Source organism: Zalophus californianus, chromosome 3 (genome assembly GCF_009762305.2).
Source record: "Zalophus californianus isolate mZalCal1 chromosome 3, mZalCal1.pri.v2, whole genome shotgun sequence".
NCBI classification, from domain to species: domain Eukaryota; kingdom Metazoa; phylum Chordata; class Mammalia; order Carnivora; family Otariidae; genus Zalophus; species Zalophus californianus.
In genome coordinates this window covers 77,882,524-77,900,143 of record NC_045597.1, presented here as the reverse complement: position 1 = coordinate 77,900,143, position 17,620 = coordinate 77,882,524, and the positions used below count along the sequence as shown (strand labels likewise).

Sequence of the window (17,620 nt, the reverse complement as noted above, 5' to 3'; positions counted from 1 at the left end):
TTCTCCAAAGCCCCACATGTTGCCTACTAGAAATAGGAAATAAAGCAAGGGTAAGTGGTGGGCCCAGCAGAAGAGGAGAAGAATCCGTCTCAGGGTCTCAGAGCACAAGCCATGAAGCTGCCTACTGGAATTGTGAACATCCATAAAGATCCCACCTCCCCTTGTCTGCTTGAGAAAACTTTTAGTGCACACTGATGAGAAGTGGGGAGACCATGCTGGCTGGGAGGGGCAAGGGGTGTAATCCGGAGAAGATGAGTGAGCTCTGCATCATGTCAACATGTCAAGTGGCTTCAGTGCACAGCCTAGTTTAAAGGCCCGTAAGTCACCGTACACTGTTCCTGGCTACGGTGACAGGCTCTACGTGAGCTGGTAGTGGAGTTGCATTACTTAAGGTAATATTTTTTTAATTTTATTTTATTATGTTGTGTTAATCACCATACATTACATCGTTAGTTTTTTTTTAATTTTTTTATTGTTATGTTAATCACCATATATTACATAATTTGTTTTGGTGTAGTGTTCCATGATTCATTGTTTGTTCATAACACCCAGTGCTCCATGCAGAACGTGCCCTCTTTAATACCCATCACCAGGCTAACCTATCCCCCACACCTCTCCCCTCTAGAAATTGGGAAAACAACAGATTCCATTTCACTTTAAAGTAAAATAATATTGCAAAATGATTTTGGTTCTTAAATATGTAAAATGAGTATTGATGTTTGCAATTTGAACCAAAGAATTTGATAGCAAAAAGTGACAGGACTGTATATGCCATCAGTCACTGTGGCACAGGGGCAGTTTTGGAGGACGACACAGAGGAGAAGGAAGAGCCCATGCTGCTCCCTTCACTGGTGCTCCCGGACCATAAACAACTGGCAGTGGGAGGAATCAGAAGCATGGCACTGATCTGACCCCAGTGCAGTATCTGTGACAGGCCGGCTCCTCTGTTTTCATATGCCCATGAGTGAGCTAGCTCTGAGGCTGGGAAACCCTAGTTTGGACCCCACTCCCACCTTCCTAAAACTGTGAATAAGTGAATAAGTTTCTGAGGATATTTATAAGTTACAGATATATTTTCAGTACCATGTGCCAGAGGACTCTATTAAATGACCTACCATCACTTAACTATGACAGTTCTGTAGATTAGTTACTCACTTGCTCATTTACTTATTTCTCTGATGTCTAGTACTTAATTGCAATGTATCAGACCTTAATTTCAGCTTTATGGAAAAACAGAACATAGGCCTGAAGTCTGCCGTCCATGTATGATAAAGCAAACATAAAAAGAGATCAGTAGAATATAACTGTCATTTGGAGGGTGAGCCATGAGAGTCACCAGCCAATCCAGTCTAACGTTAGCTTTGCCACCCCAGTAGCGAAAGTTCATAAGATAAATCCTCCTTAAAGACATATCAATTGAGCAAAGGTCTTAAATGTTTCAATTCCTGAAACTCCTGAGAACCAGTTCATGAAACCTCTATAGATTCCTTTGCAAAGCCAGGTGTGGGTTCTGAGTAGTAGAAGTATTTTACAGTTATCAGTTCACTTGCCCATGTACTTTTTACCCCCATCCCATGTCATTCCCTGTAGGGTACAGGAAATATGATAGCTCTTAAGGTCATACAATGGAAAAGGTAATAAAAAGCAACTCTGAAAATGTATATAACTAAATACATATTTGTTTGCTCTGTCAGCTAAAAGGGTCTAGAAGCAGTGATGCCCCTGTAGCAATGAGCACACCTACTGCCCAGATCCTGGCTTCTAATGCCATTTTCTAATCAAAGGAACCTGAGCCCTTTGCAGAATAGCCGATTCTCTTATGGCTGAGGCAGGAAATAGTGAAGATAAGCCAGGGCATCTTGTAGTGTCCGTAAGTAAAGAATTCCTTAAAATAAAAACAAAAACAAAAGTCCACCTGCCAATCATGGGGGTATGTCCAAGAGATACAGGAGCCAATTGAAAGAGCTCCAAAGACCAAATCAAGGGCAATTTGAGCAACTAAATCACAGTATTATATTGCAATTCAAATTTTAGAATAAATAGTGTTATGCTCATACTGATATTGATTAATGATTGATTGAATAAACAAATGGAAGAAAATAGATAAATCTGTACAGAGTAATTTCATATAATTTATGCAAATACTCTGCTTCACCCCTTAAGTGTAGGTTGTGCATGGTGACATCACTCCAAAAAGTACAGTGAGAAAGGGCTGGGGGAAAGTAACTGCAGGGGAGAAACTCGACAGACACGACCTCTACCAGATGCTCAAGTCAACATCAACAGTGATGAATCATGGGATGCCTGGGTGGCTCAGTCAGTTAAGTGTCTGTCTTCGGCTCAGGTCATGATCCCAGGGTCCTGGGATCGAGTCCCACGGTCCTGGGATCGAGTCCCACATCGGGCTCCCTGCTCAGTGGGGAATCTGCTTCTCCCTCTGCCTACCGCTCCCTCTGCTTGTGCTCTTTCTCTCCCTCTCTCTCTGACAAATAAATAAATAAAATCTTAAAAAAAACATGATGAATCATATTGATACCATGCATCCTTGAGATCATGGGAATAGAAGGACTCTTCACCTCTGTGGTCTTCCTCCAAAAACCCAGAATGTCAGTCTCACCATGAGAAAACCATCACAAAAACACAAATTGAGAGACATTCTACAAAGCACCTGACCAGTACTCCTCAAAACTGTCAAGGTCATCAAAAACAGAGCAAGCCTGAGAAATTGTCACAGCCCAGAAGAGCCTAGGGAGATAGGAGAACTAAATGTAATGAGGTTTCTGGGGTGGAATTCTGGAATAGAAAAAGGATATTGGGTAAAAATTAAGAAAATCTGAATAAGGTATGGACTTTCTTCATTAATAATGTATCAGTATTGCTTAATTGGAGTTTAATCATTAATAATGTTTTAGCATCGGCTCATTGGTTGTGACAAATAGAACATAGTAATATAAGATGTTGACAATAAGGGAAAGTGAGGATGGGGTTTATGGGAACACTTTATATCTTTGCAACTTCTTTTGTAAATCTGTAACTGTCCTCAAATAAAATATTTATTTAAAAAGGGATACAAATGTATGGTTCCTTTCCAGTTGACTCTCTGGTCTCCCCTCCATCACAAAGCTGAGAAGAGCAGGATCTTTTAGGTAACAAGAGAGAATGGACAGTAAATGCTCTCCTCTTTCCAAGGGACCATCCTTCCTTTTGTAAGAGGCGAGAGGGTCAGCGGTACCCCTGTCTGACAGGCCCTTGAACTCTGGAGACAGAAGTGGATATTCAGAAGGGGCAAAGAGTCAGAAGAGAGACAGTGAATAAGTTCTCAAGACCTGGGATGGCTGGTTACTGTAATGATTGCACTGAAATTACTTTCCATCTAGAATCAAAGTGAAACTTATTTTTAAATCACCCTTTGCTCTGTATGAGTACACAGTGACGACATAGTCATAGTCATAAAAATATAGCAAAAGTAAGAGAGACATATCATCTTTTGTCCACACTTAGACAAACAATGAACATTTAGAAAATTTTAGGTTGCTGCTCTCAAGTACTAACACCACCATCTATACAAGCTGCGGCAACCCAAGGCTGAACCCGAAAATGGAACCTCTCTGAGTCAGGGTCTCTGCCCACTGAACCAGCCTGAAGGTTAGCCAAGGTCAAGGAGCAGCTGCAGGGAATGAATCACCGGCTTCCTCCTCTCTAGAAGAGGCATCCTGCCTCCTCACTGGGTGCAATGCCAGCAACACCGTCTGATTTTTACCCTGTGGACCTGATTTCCAGTCTTCAGCTGTGTGTGTGCGCCAGCCCCTACCTGAGTTCACCCTTTGACATAAAGTGTAATTTTTGTCCTGGCAAATTAACCTCATAGGGCCTGATTCCTATACCCTCTGTTACTAAGTACTGTGGCCTGTTACAATGGTCTCTTTATTTCAAGTAGATTCAGGCCCTTTTCAGGATGCTGGACAGATCCGTAGGGCCTAGAAGGCAAGTGCCCATACTCAAGGGATAATTGCTTGGGAAGCCAGTAATCCTTACTGCACTCTGGAGGGTTGGGGGCACATGGGGTTTGGCAGAGAGAAATTAGAATCATCCAGAGTGCTTTCTCATACTTCCTACACATACTCCTGGAAATAATGCTACCCTCTCTCCCTGACGGGGGTGTCCAACCTCCCACAAGAAACCACTCTGGATATGAGTCACTGTTACTGGTGAGAATGGAGTGCCGGGCCACATTCAGTGGTGCAGCACTGTGAAATATTGCAGTTCTTTGTAATAACTGGCAGCTGGTCACTCTTCCAAGCCTCTGTGACTAGATGCTCCACCCACCAGGCTTTGTATCACCCATTCCTCAGCATGATTCCTAAAAATGATCTATCCTTAAAGATAGATTCAGGGTGATTGTTTTTAACGTTACCTATTGAAAAAAAAAAAGAAGAAAAAAGTAAACCTAATAAGTGAGGTACTGATAGCCAAGTGAATAAATAATAATCTGATACTTCAATCATACCAGTTCTTTCTCTCCATTCATGTATTCTTTTGATGATCACTTGCTGATCACCTACTATGTTCTATGGGAAGAGTCTGGGAATATGATGAATGCGTGCTGGGGACACTGTTTGGTGTATAAGGGCAAACATTCCTTACTTTTACAAGGATGATCGAGAGCAGGCTTTCACAAGAAGTGACCCAGGATTCAGGCTGCAGCAAAGCAGTCAATCAGCACAATGGAGGTTGTTGAGAACGAGGGTGGAAAGCAAGAAGGAAAGAAAGAGAATCAGCCTTCCCAGCAAAGGGAGAAGCATATACACAGTAAGGGGTAGGGAGCCTGTGGGGTTTGGGGGAGGGTGTTGGGGGAATATGGGGACAGTGGTGTTAAGAGATAATCAGATCATACATGCCTCCTGCTCATGCTAAGAGACTAGGCTATTATACTGAGGGTGATAGAGAGTTACAAAGCAAAGTAAGTAGTGGGAAGGCCTGATTAGCTTTGGGTTTTGCCATGCTCACTTCAGTGGCTGTAAAGAAGGTTGATCTGAGGAGAGTAAGAGCCTGGGAGGTCTACCTTCTGCATGGGGTTACACACTGGGAAGGATCTTCGTGTGGTGGTTAAAAACAGGGACTCTGAAGCCCAATTGACTTGCTTTGAATTAACACCTTGGGTGATCTGGATTATGTTACTTCACCTCTCCATGCTTCTGCTTGTCTAATCTATAAAACAGGAAAAATAATAGCGGCCACTCCATAGGGTTGTAGTTCACCCATTCATGAGGGCACCACTAGCATGACAAAATCACCACCCAAAGGCCCCATTTCCTAACACCAACACACATTGGTTTAGGATTTCAACATATGAATTGGGAGACAGGGCCACAAGAATTCAGTCTATATAGCAGGAGGCAGACATTGCTTAGAAATAATGGAAAGGTTGCCTGTTAAGTCTTTTCCATATACCTTTGGAAAGATGAGCAGTGCGTAATATTAACACACCTGAAAAACATCCCTCAGTAAATGATTTTGCAAATTATGTCATCACTGCAACACACAATGTCATTTCCTCATGCTGGACTGAGGCAGGACTGGTCCATCCCTTGCACCACTGCAGAGATTCCTAAATCTGACATCTGATGTTTTCACCCTCTTGCTTTAAAACAAAGCAAAACACAGTTTCTATGACTCTCATTACCTTACATCAATGCATCACAGGGCCCATCATCCTCTGGCTCAAACCTACTTCCCCCAGAGGGTCAGTTAATCTCCTTCCATTGAATGCCGACTTCTGTACATCTTCCATTTCAGCAACACTGAACAACTAGCCATTCCCAGAAAATTCCACATTTTACCATATCTTTGTATCTTTGTCCAGCGTGTTTCTTTTGCCTGGGAATGCCTATCTTTGACTTTTGCTTTACTCAGCCTATATTTCACTTCATCTCTGAAAACTCGTACATTTCTTCACTTCTTCTCTGAGCTTGCTTAGCAAAATTCAGGCTACCATTACTTTATCCTGTAATATTTATTTAACTACCCTTTTTTCCCACTACTGTGAGCTTCCTGAAGGTAGGGGCTGTCTGCCCATTCTGTAGTGCCCAGTCAGAACAGATGCTCAGCACATACTTGCTGAATAAATGAAGTAGTCTGTGGAAGTTGATATTTTGCTCTGGCCTCCCTTGGGTTTTTTATAATAATTCAAATGAACAAAGAATAATCCGGCCTCATCACCCTGTGTCACAAAATAACTTAAAATTTTCTCATAGCTTTTGGACCCTCTGACCTAGTTCTGTTCTTTCTGCCTACAACAATGTTTGAACTCTCCAAAGGCCAGTGTTGGCTCACAGACCAGTCTGTCGATGTGGTCAACATGTGGTGTCTGCCATGTTTACACACTCCCACTGGAGCTTCATGAGTGCCACCACTGATGGTGCCCTTCAGGCCTTGTTGAAATCCAAGAGCCAAATGTATCAGGGCACCAGGGGTACAGCTTCTGAGCAGAGGGGGCCATGGCCCCAGTGACCCTCTTCTAGAGTGAGTTACCCATGCCTCATGGCAGGTCTTCTTGTGTTCAGGATCCCACAAACCTCTCATAAACATAGTCTTTAGCTCTCTTATTCCTTGCTCCCAATCCAAAGTTTACTGCAAAATCATGAGTTCTTCTGTGTTCTAGCATCATTCATCGTTTGACTCCAAAGCCCGTGTTCTCTCCACCACCACCTACTGCTTTATAAATCTATGGAGGTGATGATGCACACATCTTCCTAAATACAAACATGATTTTTGTTTGTTTGGCCTGAGAACATGTTGGGTAATCAGAGACCAAGTTATATACTTGCTTGAGAGAGTCCATGTGGATTGTCTACCCACAAACTGTAGGCATGATGGTCAGAGCTCTGATGGTTTAGGGAACTGCAGTCAAGCCATCCCTAGAGTCTTACTAACACACCAATACTGCTTTCGTCATGGTTGTTGATTACTTTCGTGTGGCTCATCCAATGGGTACTGAAGTCCTCCTCTCACGGCCTCATGCCACAGCACCCAGTGCAAATGTCCATGCCCTTTTCCTCAGTACACTTCCTTCTCTGATACCATAGCCGCATGTTTTTCCCCTTTTATTGATCTTACCTCCTCAGCTCCATTACATACCTCTCAGGACCTTTTCTGCTGCATTTCTAATAAAAATTAGACTCCTTGGGATGATCTGTGCCCCCTATGTCTTGCTTATCCTTCCAACCTCACTTCAGCTTACTCTTTCATCCACACACTCTATCCTCTTTTCGAGCTACACCAACATGCTAATGACCTTGACCAACTTTTCCTGCCTTAAAAAGTTTGCATGTGCTATTCTTTCTGCCAAGAATGCTTTGCCTTTGCTCCTCACATGCTGTTTTCCTTGAAACTTCACCTAAATGGGATCAATGCATGACCCTTCATTATTGTTTTACCTAAGCATGGCCTTCACAGCACATTCCTAAGTCTGTAATTTCATACTTATTTTCATATTTATTTGTTTGCCTATTTATTATCTGTCTTCCTCTATTAATCTTTCTGCTTTCTGATTCTGGAGATAGGTCCCATGTTCATTTTGCTGTGCATTATTTATCTATGCCTTGTACAGAGCTTGCATGGTTGACTTTTTAATAGATATTTGTGCTTAAACTATGTTGGCTGTCAGCATACGAATAGATATATATTGCATAGGGAAAGGATACTGGATTCATTCCCATTAATAACAGGAATAAATAATGAATGTCCATTGTTATTATTATCATTTAAATTACTCTGGAAATACCAAACAAAGCAAATTGAGCATAAGTACATTAGTAAGTATAAATATTATCAAAGAGGAAATAAACATTGGTTTTTGCTGATGTTGCTGATGATATGACTACTATAAAAATCCAAGGAACTGAGGAAAATTATACATATATTAGAATTCAGCAGAATCCATAGGCTGAAAAAATAGTTTTTTAAAGTATCCAAATCAATTAGACAATCATAAACATCCAAAAATGTGACATAAAAAGACTCATGCACCAAATCAAAAATTAAGATGTTGAGGGGTAAACTTAATGAGAAATTATAGTACCTATGTGGAGAAAATCATAACTTATATATGGAAAATAAAAGAAAATGCTCTCCAATGTCTCCTGAGATTAAGAATTCCTCATATCAGTGAGGTCATATGATACATGTCTTTGATTGACTTATTTTGCTCAGCACTCTGAATTGTGTAAGACTGTTGAATCACAGACCTGTGCCTCTGAAACAAATAATACATTATATGTTTAAAAAAAAAGAAGATGATAGCAGGAAGGGAAAAATGAAGGGGGGGAATCGGAGGGGGAGACGAACCATGAGAGACTATGAACACTGAGAAACAAACTGAGGGTTCTAGAGGGGAGGGGGTGGGGGGATGGGTTAGCCTGGTGATGGTATTAAAGAGGGCACATACTGAATGGAGCACTGGGTGTTATATGCAAACAATGAATCATGGAACACTACATCAAAAACTAATGATGTAATGTATGGTGATTAACATAACACAATAAAAAAAACAATACAGTTAGAAAGAATGCTTAGAAAGAATACAGTTAATGCTATTTTTCTACTCTACTTTTATTTTGCTTATCAAAAATAATAATCCTATAGTTAGTACTTGCTCATTTTATTATGACAAAGCTTTATAATAAATTTCTAAAATACAAAAAAAAAAGAAAATGCTATAATTAGAGAGGGCTACCACTGTTTTGGATGGGAAAATGTAGCATTTAACCTATTGGTTCTCTACAAATTAAAATTCATTTCATCTATTTTCAATTAAAGCCTCAGCAAAATAATTTTGAACAATGACAGAGCTTTGTAAAATGTATTGGAAAAAGTAAACACTTTGTAATATTGGACAAATTCTAACAACAAGACAGATATGGGGAAAGAAGCCTTACTCTGTATTAATATGTGTTGTTTAATATGTGGTAAAATGGAATTAATGTAGCATTAGAAATATAAATTAATGTAACAGAATAGAGAATACAGAAACAGACTCAAGCATTTATTGGAATTTACCATAAAGATGTTACAAAATAATTATATTTGAAAAGGCAATAAGCGCATAACCCAAAAAGTTGTGTAATGAACAGTAAGTGACTTTCTGTCCCAGCTCCCTAGCTATTCAATGCTTTCTCCCAAAGGCAATCGCTCTTCCCAGGTTCTGTTTATCTCTCCACATTTAATTCCCATATATGTAAGTATAGATGCTGAATGTTCTTGTTGTTTGTACACATGGTCCCAAAGTAGATGCTATGCCTCTGTACTGCCCTCCCCTTCCTTTTTCTTACTTTAGTAAAGTATCTTAGAGATTTAGTACACTTAGTAATTACTTAGTAATAGTATCTTAAATACTATTCCACATCAGTACTTAGAATTAATTATCTCATTGTTTCTATTGTTACGTAGCCTCCCATTGACTGAATGGCCTGTAAGTGACTCAACTAGTCTATGAATGCTTTTGCATATTTCAGTAGATGTCCCGTCATACACACAGTTTCTCTCGTGGATGAAACAGCTATAGGATACATCCTAGGCGTGACTGGGTTTTAATGCATTTTGCCAAATTCTTCTCCCTAGTGATTCATATTCTTAACAATGAATTCTTACTACACCACACCCTGCCAAAACTGTAATGTAATAAACTTTTTGAATTTTTTGATCTGATAGGTTAAAAATAGTGTCTTATAATATTAGTATTCATTTCTCTTAATATGGCTGAGGCTGTGCATATTTTGTGATTTTTAAGAAGCTATATTTTACACATATATTTTCCTTATGGATTTGGATGAGTCTTTATGTGGTAAGGGACTTAGTCCTTTATGTTTTATGAGTTACAATTATTTTTCCCAGCTTATTATTGGTCTTTGAGATAGTTTTTTTTTTCAATTAGCAATAATTGTGCCTCGGATAAACCTCATTGGCTATAATACAGCCATGTGCAAAGCTGACATAGGGTTTATTTTTTTATTGATCCTTTTTTTTTAAATTAACATGTAATGTATTATTTGTTTCAAGGGTACAGGTCTGTGATTCATCAGTCTTACACAATTCACAGAGCTCACCAGAGTACAAACCCTCCCCAATGTCCATCACACAGCCACCTCATCCCTCCCACCCCCCTCCACTCTAGCAAACCTCAGTTTATTTCCTGAGATTAAGAGTCTCTTATGGTTTGTCTCCTTCTCTAGTTTCATTTTGTTTCATTTTTCCCTCCCTTCCCCTATGATCCTCTGTCTTGTTTCTCAAATTCCTCATATCAGTGAGATGATATGATACTTGTTTTTCTCTGATTGACTTATTTCGCTTAGCATAATACCTTCTAGTTCCATCCACGTTGTTGCAAATGGCAAGATTTCAAAATGCCAAATTTCATTTTTTTGATGGCTGCATAATATTCCATTATATATACCAGCTCTTCTTTATCTATTCATCTGTTGATGGACATCTAGGCTCTTTCCATAGTTTGGCTATTGTGGACATTACTGCTATAAACATGGGGGTGCATGTGCCCCTTCGGATCACTACATTTGTATCTTCACGGTAAATACCCAGTAGTGCAATTGCTGGGTTGTAGGGTAGCTCTATTTTCAACTTTTTGAGGGATCTCTATACTATTTTCCAGAGTGGCTACACCAGCTTGCATTCCCACCAACAGTGTAGGAGGGTTCCCCTTTCTCCGCATCCTTGCCAACCTCTGTCATTTCCTGACTTGTTAATTTTAGCCATTCTGACTGGTGTGAGGTGGTATCTCATTGAGGTTTTGATTTGGATTTCCCTGATGCCGAGCGATGTTGAACACTTTTTCATGTGTCTGTTGGCCATTTGGATGTCTTCTTTGGAAAATGTCTGTTCATGTCTTCTGCCCATTTCTTGATTGGATTATTTGTTCTTTGGGTGTTGCGTTTGATAAGTTCTTTATAGATTTTGGATACTAGCCCTTTATCTGATATGTCATTTGCAAATATCTTTTCCCATTCTGGCGGTTGTCTTTTGGTTTTGTTGACTGTTTCCTTTGCTGTGCAAAAACTTTTTATCTTGATGAAGTCCCAATAGTTCATTTATGCCCTTGCTTCCCTTGCCTTTGGCGATGTTTCTAGGAAGAAGTTGCTGCGGCTGAGGTCGAAGAGGTTGCTGCCTGTGTTCTCCTCAAGGATTTTGATGGATTCCTGTCTCACATTTAGGTCTTTCATCCATTTTGACTCTATTTTTGTGTGTGCTATAAGGAAATGGTCCAGGTTCATTCTTCTGCATGTGGCTGTCCAATTTTCCCAACACCATTTGTTGAAGAGACTGTCTTTTTTCCATTGGACATTCTTTCTTGCTTTGTCGAAGATTAGTTGACCATAGAGTTGAGGGTCCATTTCTGGGCTCTCTATTCTGTTCCATTGATCTATGTGTCTGTTTTTGTGCCAGTACCATACTGTCTTGATGATTACAGCTTTGTAATAGACCTTGAAGTCCAGAATTCTGATACCACCAGCTTCGCTTTTCTTTTTCAATATTCCTCTGGCTATTAGGGGTCTTTTCTGGTTCCATACAACTTTTAGGATTATTTGTCCATTTCTTTGAAAAAAGTTGATGGTACTTTGATAGGGATTGCATTAAATGCATAGATTGCTGTAGGTAGCATAAACGGTATTTTTTTAATATGCATATTTAAAAATCATTGAATATATTTTTGAGTCTATCAGTCTCTTCTTTTTGGGATCTGGGGTTTTATATCATATTTGAAAATCTTTCTAATTTAAGATTATAAAAACATGTTCCTTGTTTCTTTCAATTTTATTTATCTGTTTACATTTAAATGTTGATTTTTTCCAAAATTTTTCCAAAATTTATTCTGATGTAAATTTTGAGGTAAGAATCTCCTCCCACCCCAGGTACCTAGCACATTTTTTATTTTGAAAAAAATAGTTTGTCAGTGTTTTGAAATGTAAATATAGCATTTTGTTTTATTTATTTATTTATTTAGAGACTGAAAATAGATACAATTTTATTTATTTATTTACTTATCTTAAAGTATTTTTTATTACGTTCAGCTAGCCACTGTTTAGTACATCATTAGTTTTTGATACAGTGTTCAAGGATTCATTAGTTATGTTTAGATGGCATTTTAAATCACTAGATAAATATATTAGAAACCACTATGGGGATACTCAAAAGTATTTGAATGTCTACATATTTTAGACTTAAAAATCCCCCCACCCATGTGAAAACAGCAACAGATTTATTACATTGCAATGTTTTAGTTTCATATGGTGAAAACACTATAAACAAAATTGAAGGACAAATAAGGAATAATTAATATGCAACAAATATAGCAGAAGTTAAACATTTACCAAGTATTTACGCACTTATATAAAATATGAGCGCTTCAAAAGAAGAATAAGCCAAAGATAAAAGAGACAATCATATGTATTCAAATGTTCAACCCCACTAGTAACAAAAGAACTGCAAAACAAATGCAGAGCAGTATCATTCCCCCCCCATTAGACTTGTAGGGTAAAAATCATATTAAATATATTGAAGTATATTTGTGTTAAATATGTGTCAAAATGGGCAGTTACAAATGATATTGGCAGTAGAATAAATGCATATAGTCTTCTTGGAAGGGAATCTGGCCATATGTCTTGAAATTTTATATTTTCCTATCTGTTTATATTTATATAAATTTATATAAATTTATCAAAGGAAACAAGCAGCTGATTGGGCCATAATGCATGTATAAACATGTTCTTTCAGCATAACACACATTCTAGAAAGAACTAAAAATATAGTATTGTTCCATAATAGGGGCCAATTACTATCATTAGTCATGATCATATCAGGACATTATCCATTTAAAAAGATGTAAGAATCTGAGAATTGACAATCAAAAATGTTCACAGAATATGGTTACTGAGAAGCAGGTTATAAAACATATTTAACTTGATCCTATTTACCTATCTACCTAATTTATCCATCTTTCTATCTATCTATGCATCCCTACATCCATCCACTTACTGAGCTACCTGCCTATCTATAAGGTTTTTATATATAATTTTAAGTAATTTAATAATTACATGTCATAGAATAATAGCATTATTATTATATGATATCATGTAATATGATAGATATAGTGGACCTTGCAGTGGCCTCACCACAACATATTTTACTTCCTTCAGTAAATTTCATCCAACTATTTAGACCTTCTTCATTCCAGTCTGTGAGTTTGGGAGAAGTTAACTCCACCTGTGGCCCTCGGACTGGTGTGGTTGTTTAAGGCCTACATTGATCAGTGTAATGCCATCGTCTGGATACAGTTATTGAATCAGATATGGACCAGTGATTCCTCTCAGGAGAGTGCCATGGGAGAATATGTTTGCTGAAAACTTGTAGTGATGACAGTCTTTGCTCTCCTGAAAGAGCTTCCAGAAATGGCTCCCAGTCCCTCTCCTCAGATATGGACATGTGCACATCTATTCCCCTTAGTGTTTGGCACCCACCTTGATATCATAAGAGAAAGGGACAGCATTGATGAGGCTGATACCATGGAAAATGGAGTGGACAAACAGAACACAAACAGATCTTCGATGACATCACTGAGCCACTGCATTAGTCAACCCTGAAAACCATCCTACCTCTGGACTCAGATCCACAAAGACTCACTATCCTCTTCATCGCTTAAATCAGTTTATTTTAGTGGGCTTTTGTCAACCCAAATACAACTAAATGTACCATAAGTGTGTGTGTGTGTGTGTGTGTGTGTGTGTGTGTGTGTGTGTATGAATGCACATGCATTGGCAGGTAGATACACATACACATAAAGGAGAAAAGAAATTGAAGTGATATTCACCAGAATATAACAGAGGTGCATTCTGGGATAGAATTATAATCGATTTTGAGTTCATATTTGTGAAAAACCTTCATACTTTTTTCACAACAAACCTGAATTATTTACTTAATCAGAGGAAAACAAAAACAAAAGCAACAATTTAGAAAACAAAATCAAGCAGTTGTATTTGAAGGAAAAAGATTGATTTCAGAATGTAGTAGAAAGGATGTGTGTGTGTGTGTGTGTGTGTGTGTGAGACTCTCATGATTTTCTGTGAGCACAAGTACCAAACGAGCCAAAAATATGTATCAGCCAAAAATTACATATGAACCTAATGCAAACTTTGGTTTTTTAAATAGAACAGTGTCAAGATCAAGGGTGTTAATAATCCCACTGTTCTCTGCTCAGGTCAGACCACACTTGAAGTATTGTTTTCAATTCCCTATTCCTACAAGAATTTAGGCACTAACTGACATATTCCAGGGATACTGGGGAAGGATTTATGCATTTGGAAAGAGATGGAATTTTAAGACTTTTGAGATTTTTCCACATTTACAAGTCTATAGTTCTCCGATTTTACATGTTATTCTTGGACATTAAAAAAACAATCATATTCTATACAAAGAAACCAAGGTTCAGAGAGTTACAATGGCATGCTCAAGGCCATACAACTCATGAACAGCAGAATTTTGTCTCCAAGACACATTAAAAAGGATATAGTCAGACTGACATATGTTAAGAGGAGAGTGACATGGATTATTAAGGCAGAATCATTTAGTTTCAATCAAGACTCATGATTAAAGAAACAGATGACTTTTTGAGAGTGAGAGGACATGACACTCTTTTTAAAAACAGTCGTCCTAGGGAAGAGGAAGTTCACTTGTGATTAGCTAAAGATGTCCAATGGCACAGAGAACCAGTGGAGGTCTCTCATTGGTTCTTCTTTCATCATGTAAGTAAGAATTTTCTAATGTGAAGAACCATCTAAGGACAGTCTAAGGTGACTCAGGAGAAAGGGAAGGTTCAAAGACTTCTTATTGTTTCCTGGCATCTCTTCCTCCTCCCCTCCTTCGTACAACACCCGGGCCTTCAGCTGGGCATCTGGTGGCCCAGATGGGGACTGCATTGCCCTGCCCCTTGGCAGCATGGTGAAGCCTGTTACTTCCCCATCTACAAAATACCTCATCCTTTTACAAACTTGCTACAGGTTGGTGACTCTGTGTCATCACAATCTAATAGCCATGTATTGCAAAGATTTTGTATGATTCAGGAAGCAGAAGCCGGGATGGACTGCCAAAGCCTCACGTTTGAATTGCTTGTAACTTAGACATACAGCATTGTTAGCGCTCTGTTATTAGAAGCTTGAGTGATGGCTGAAAGTGTTATCACAGAGAGTTTTAGGAAGGGCAAGTTAACAAGCCAGCACAAAGGTAACTGACAAAGGAATCAACCTAGAACCAGGACTTTGTTGGAACTTGAGGCAAGTTCAATCTTCATCTGCCATTATAGTGAGTTAATAAGTAAGGGGTAAAATAGATTAATATAATATAGTAAATTGATTAATCAAGAATGAAGGATAAGGGAAGTTCAGATTTTTAGAGAAATGGAGGTCACTGCCAGAAGTTGCCAACAAAGCTAAAAGTGGTTGCCTCTTTAGGAGTGGTGCTGGGTGGGGTGTGCAGGAGGCTGGGCATCCTTGCTTTCAATTTTAAGCACTTGTATTATTTTATTTTTAAATATGAGCACACATTTTACTTCAGTAAAAATGCACACACACACGGCTCTGGCTCTGGTTCTGAGTGATGCTAAATGATTTTCCAATGTGGGTAGAGGCTGCAAAACAATCTGCAGATGGGGCACCAATACATAATGGACATATTTCTACCCAGAGGCTAGAGCGTTCATAATAGTCAGACATTTATGCTGCCTTCGGTCTGTTCCATCTCTGCCTGTGCCAGGGGCGGGGTGGGGGGAGAGTACTCCTCTTCAATTCAGCTCTTACTCTGACTGTAGCCAAGTACGCTACTTCAGCCTACTATCCTCGGGTTTCCTTGTAAAAAGTTATTGGAGCTTTCAGCATATTAGAACATGAACTTATTATACAAAGACATCACTGAACAAAGGTTTTTAAAAGGACGTGTATTTTTTATTTGAAAAATTTCTTGTAGTACGGCATTTTACTCCCCAAGAGGTAGCATGTTGGATGTTAAAAAATGAAAACAAAAGCAAAAAATAAAACCAAAACCCCTAGTCAATAATAGCGCTAGACCATAGGAGAATGAACTGCTAGCAGCTCGTGTGAAAGTTTCCTACTGGTGTTTTTCTCTAGATCTTTCTGAAATTAAAAAATCACAGAAAAAGAAATAAACGTTCCTTTTAACGCTACAAGACCTTACCCATGGTAGGTAAGCACGTCAATACGTCGTGTCTTCAAAATCATTTCCTTAAGCACTCTTCCTTTTGTATTGGATGAGTCACAAATTGACTTTTTTCTGTTAAACATCAGAGTCACAGTTTTTCTCCTATTACTGACAAACTGAAGGTACAGTGTAGCAAAATAACATGTTTTGTTTTGTTTTTTTTTTTACAGCGAGCTCTCTGAAGAGCAGAGGGTCATCTTGCTTCAAGTTCCAGAAGAACATGTTTCCTCCCATGGAAGTGAACTAAAGAGCACCATCCAGAAGAAATCAGGACTCATTGGTGGGAGGTTCCAGGGCTCAAAGACATTTGGCAGCATTGTCAATAAAGACGTTCAAGTCAGAAGACTAGATCTTGGCTTAGCTTCAAGGAGAGTGAGGTCTTTGTTGTGCTCCGATGGAAACTGGCAGGGTTCTTTGATAGGTGTTAGGGTTTTAAGGGAATGAGATAGTGACATTAAATTTGCAACAGTTATTTTACAAAATCTTCAAATCCATATAAATAGCCCTATATCTGCTACAAAATGAGTTTTGGACAAGTCATGTATTACCTTTGCATTATTTTTACATTTGTGTCCTTATATTTGTTTTTTTCCTTTTCCCAGCTGGGTTTCTGGTTTTCACTGGGGGTTCAATTTTAGGTGGCCATAAAAGGTCAAATCCTCAGTGAATAATTTTCAGAATGTTCAGTACCCTGGAACTTCTAATATGGAGATCTTTTTTTGGTAACATTCATCAGCAATACTTTAATATTCCAAAAGAGGGAGGTTATATTCATCTAAGCTCTGGGAATCTCATTTTCACACACGTAAATAAAGAAATCCCAAATATCGTGTTAGTGTGTTTTTTTGCCAATAAGAATCTTATCTTACGGAGTTATGAAGGAAGGCATGAGCTATATTATTACATTCTGAGACTTAATCTGTAGAAGTCAAAATGTTACTGTTAGTAATTTCCACAGGTCTTTGAAGGCTCCACCTAGACTTGATTCTGTGCCAAGATAATACAACCCATTTTCTTTTTCCTAAGGGAATTTGGTATTTCTTTCTGGATCCACATTTTCTATGTTACTCTGACTCTTACATCTGCCTCCAGCTAGGACTACGCCTAACACATTGCTGCCACATTTCCAAAAAGAATTCACTGAGTCTGAAAACATAGATGTAGTCAAGTTCTATGTATTGTTTATGAATCATCCAGTTATTGTAATGAATGCTATCCACAACAGTACTTGCTCTTACAGCCTCACCAAACCATAGAGACCCAAGTATTTTTGTCCCTACTGATTTGGTCTCCCTGCTATTTTATATTAACGAAGCTCTAGAAGAAATTTGCACAAAAGTTGAGG

At 38.6% G+C, this 17,620-nt stretch overlaps 1 long non-coding RNA gene and 1 pseudogene across 1 annotated transcript in view; one reads left to right on the top strand and one right to left on the bottom strand.

Annotated features, from left to right (window-relative positions):
* The window catches only part of LOC113920827, a 62,720-nt gene extending 46,097 nt beyond the window's left edge, over window positions 1–16,623 (top strand). The window contains exon 3 of the long non-coding RNA XR_003519383.2: window positions 16,446–16,623. This is a non-coding gene — a long non-coding RNA (uncharacterized LOC113920827). The remainder of the gene's footprint in view (window positions 1–16,445) is intronic.
* On the bottom strand, window positions 9,855–9,987 carry LOC113921075 (annotated as a pseudogene).
* Window positions 16,624–17,620: the final 997 nt, after the last annotated feature.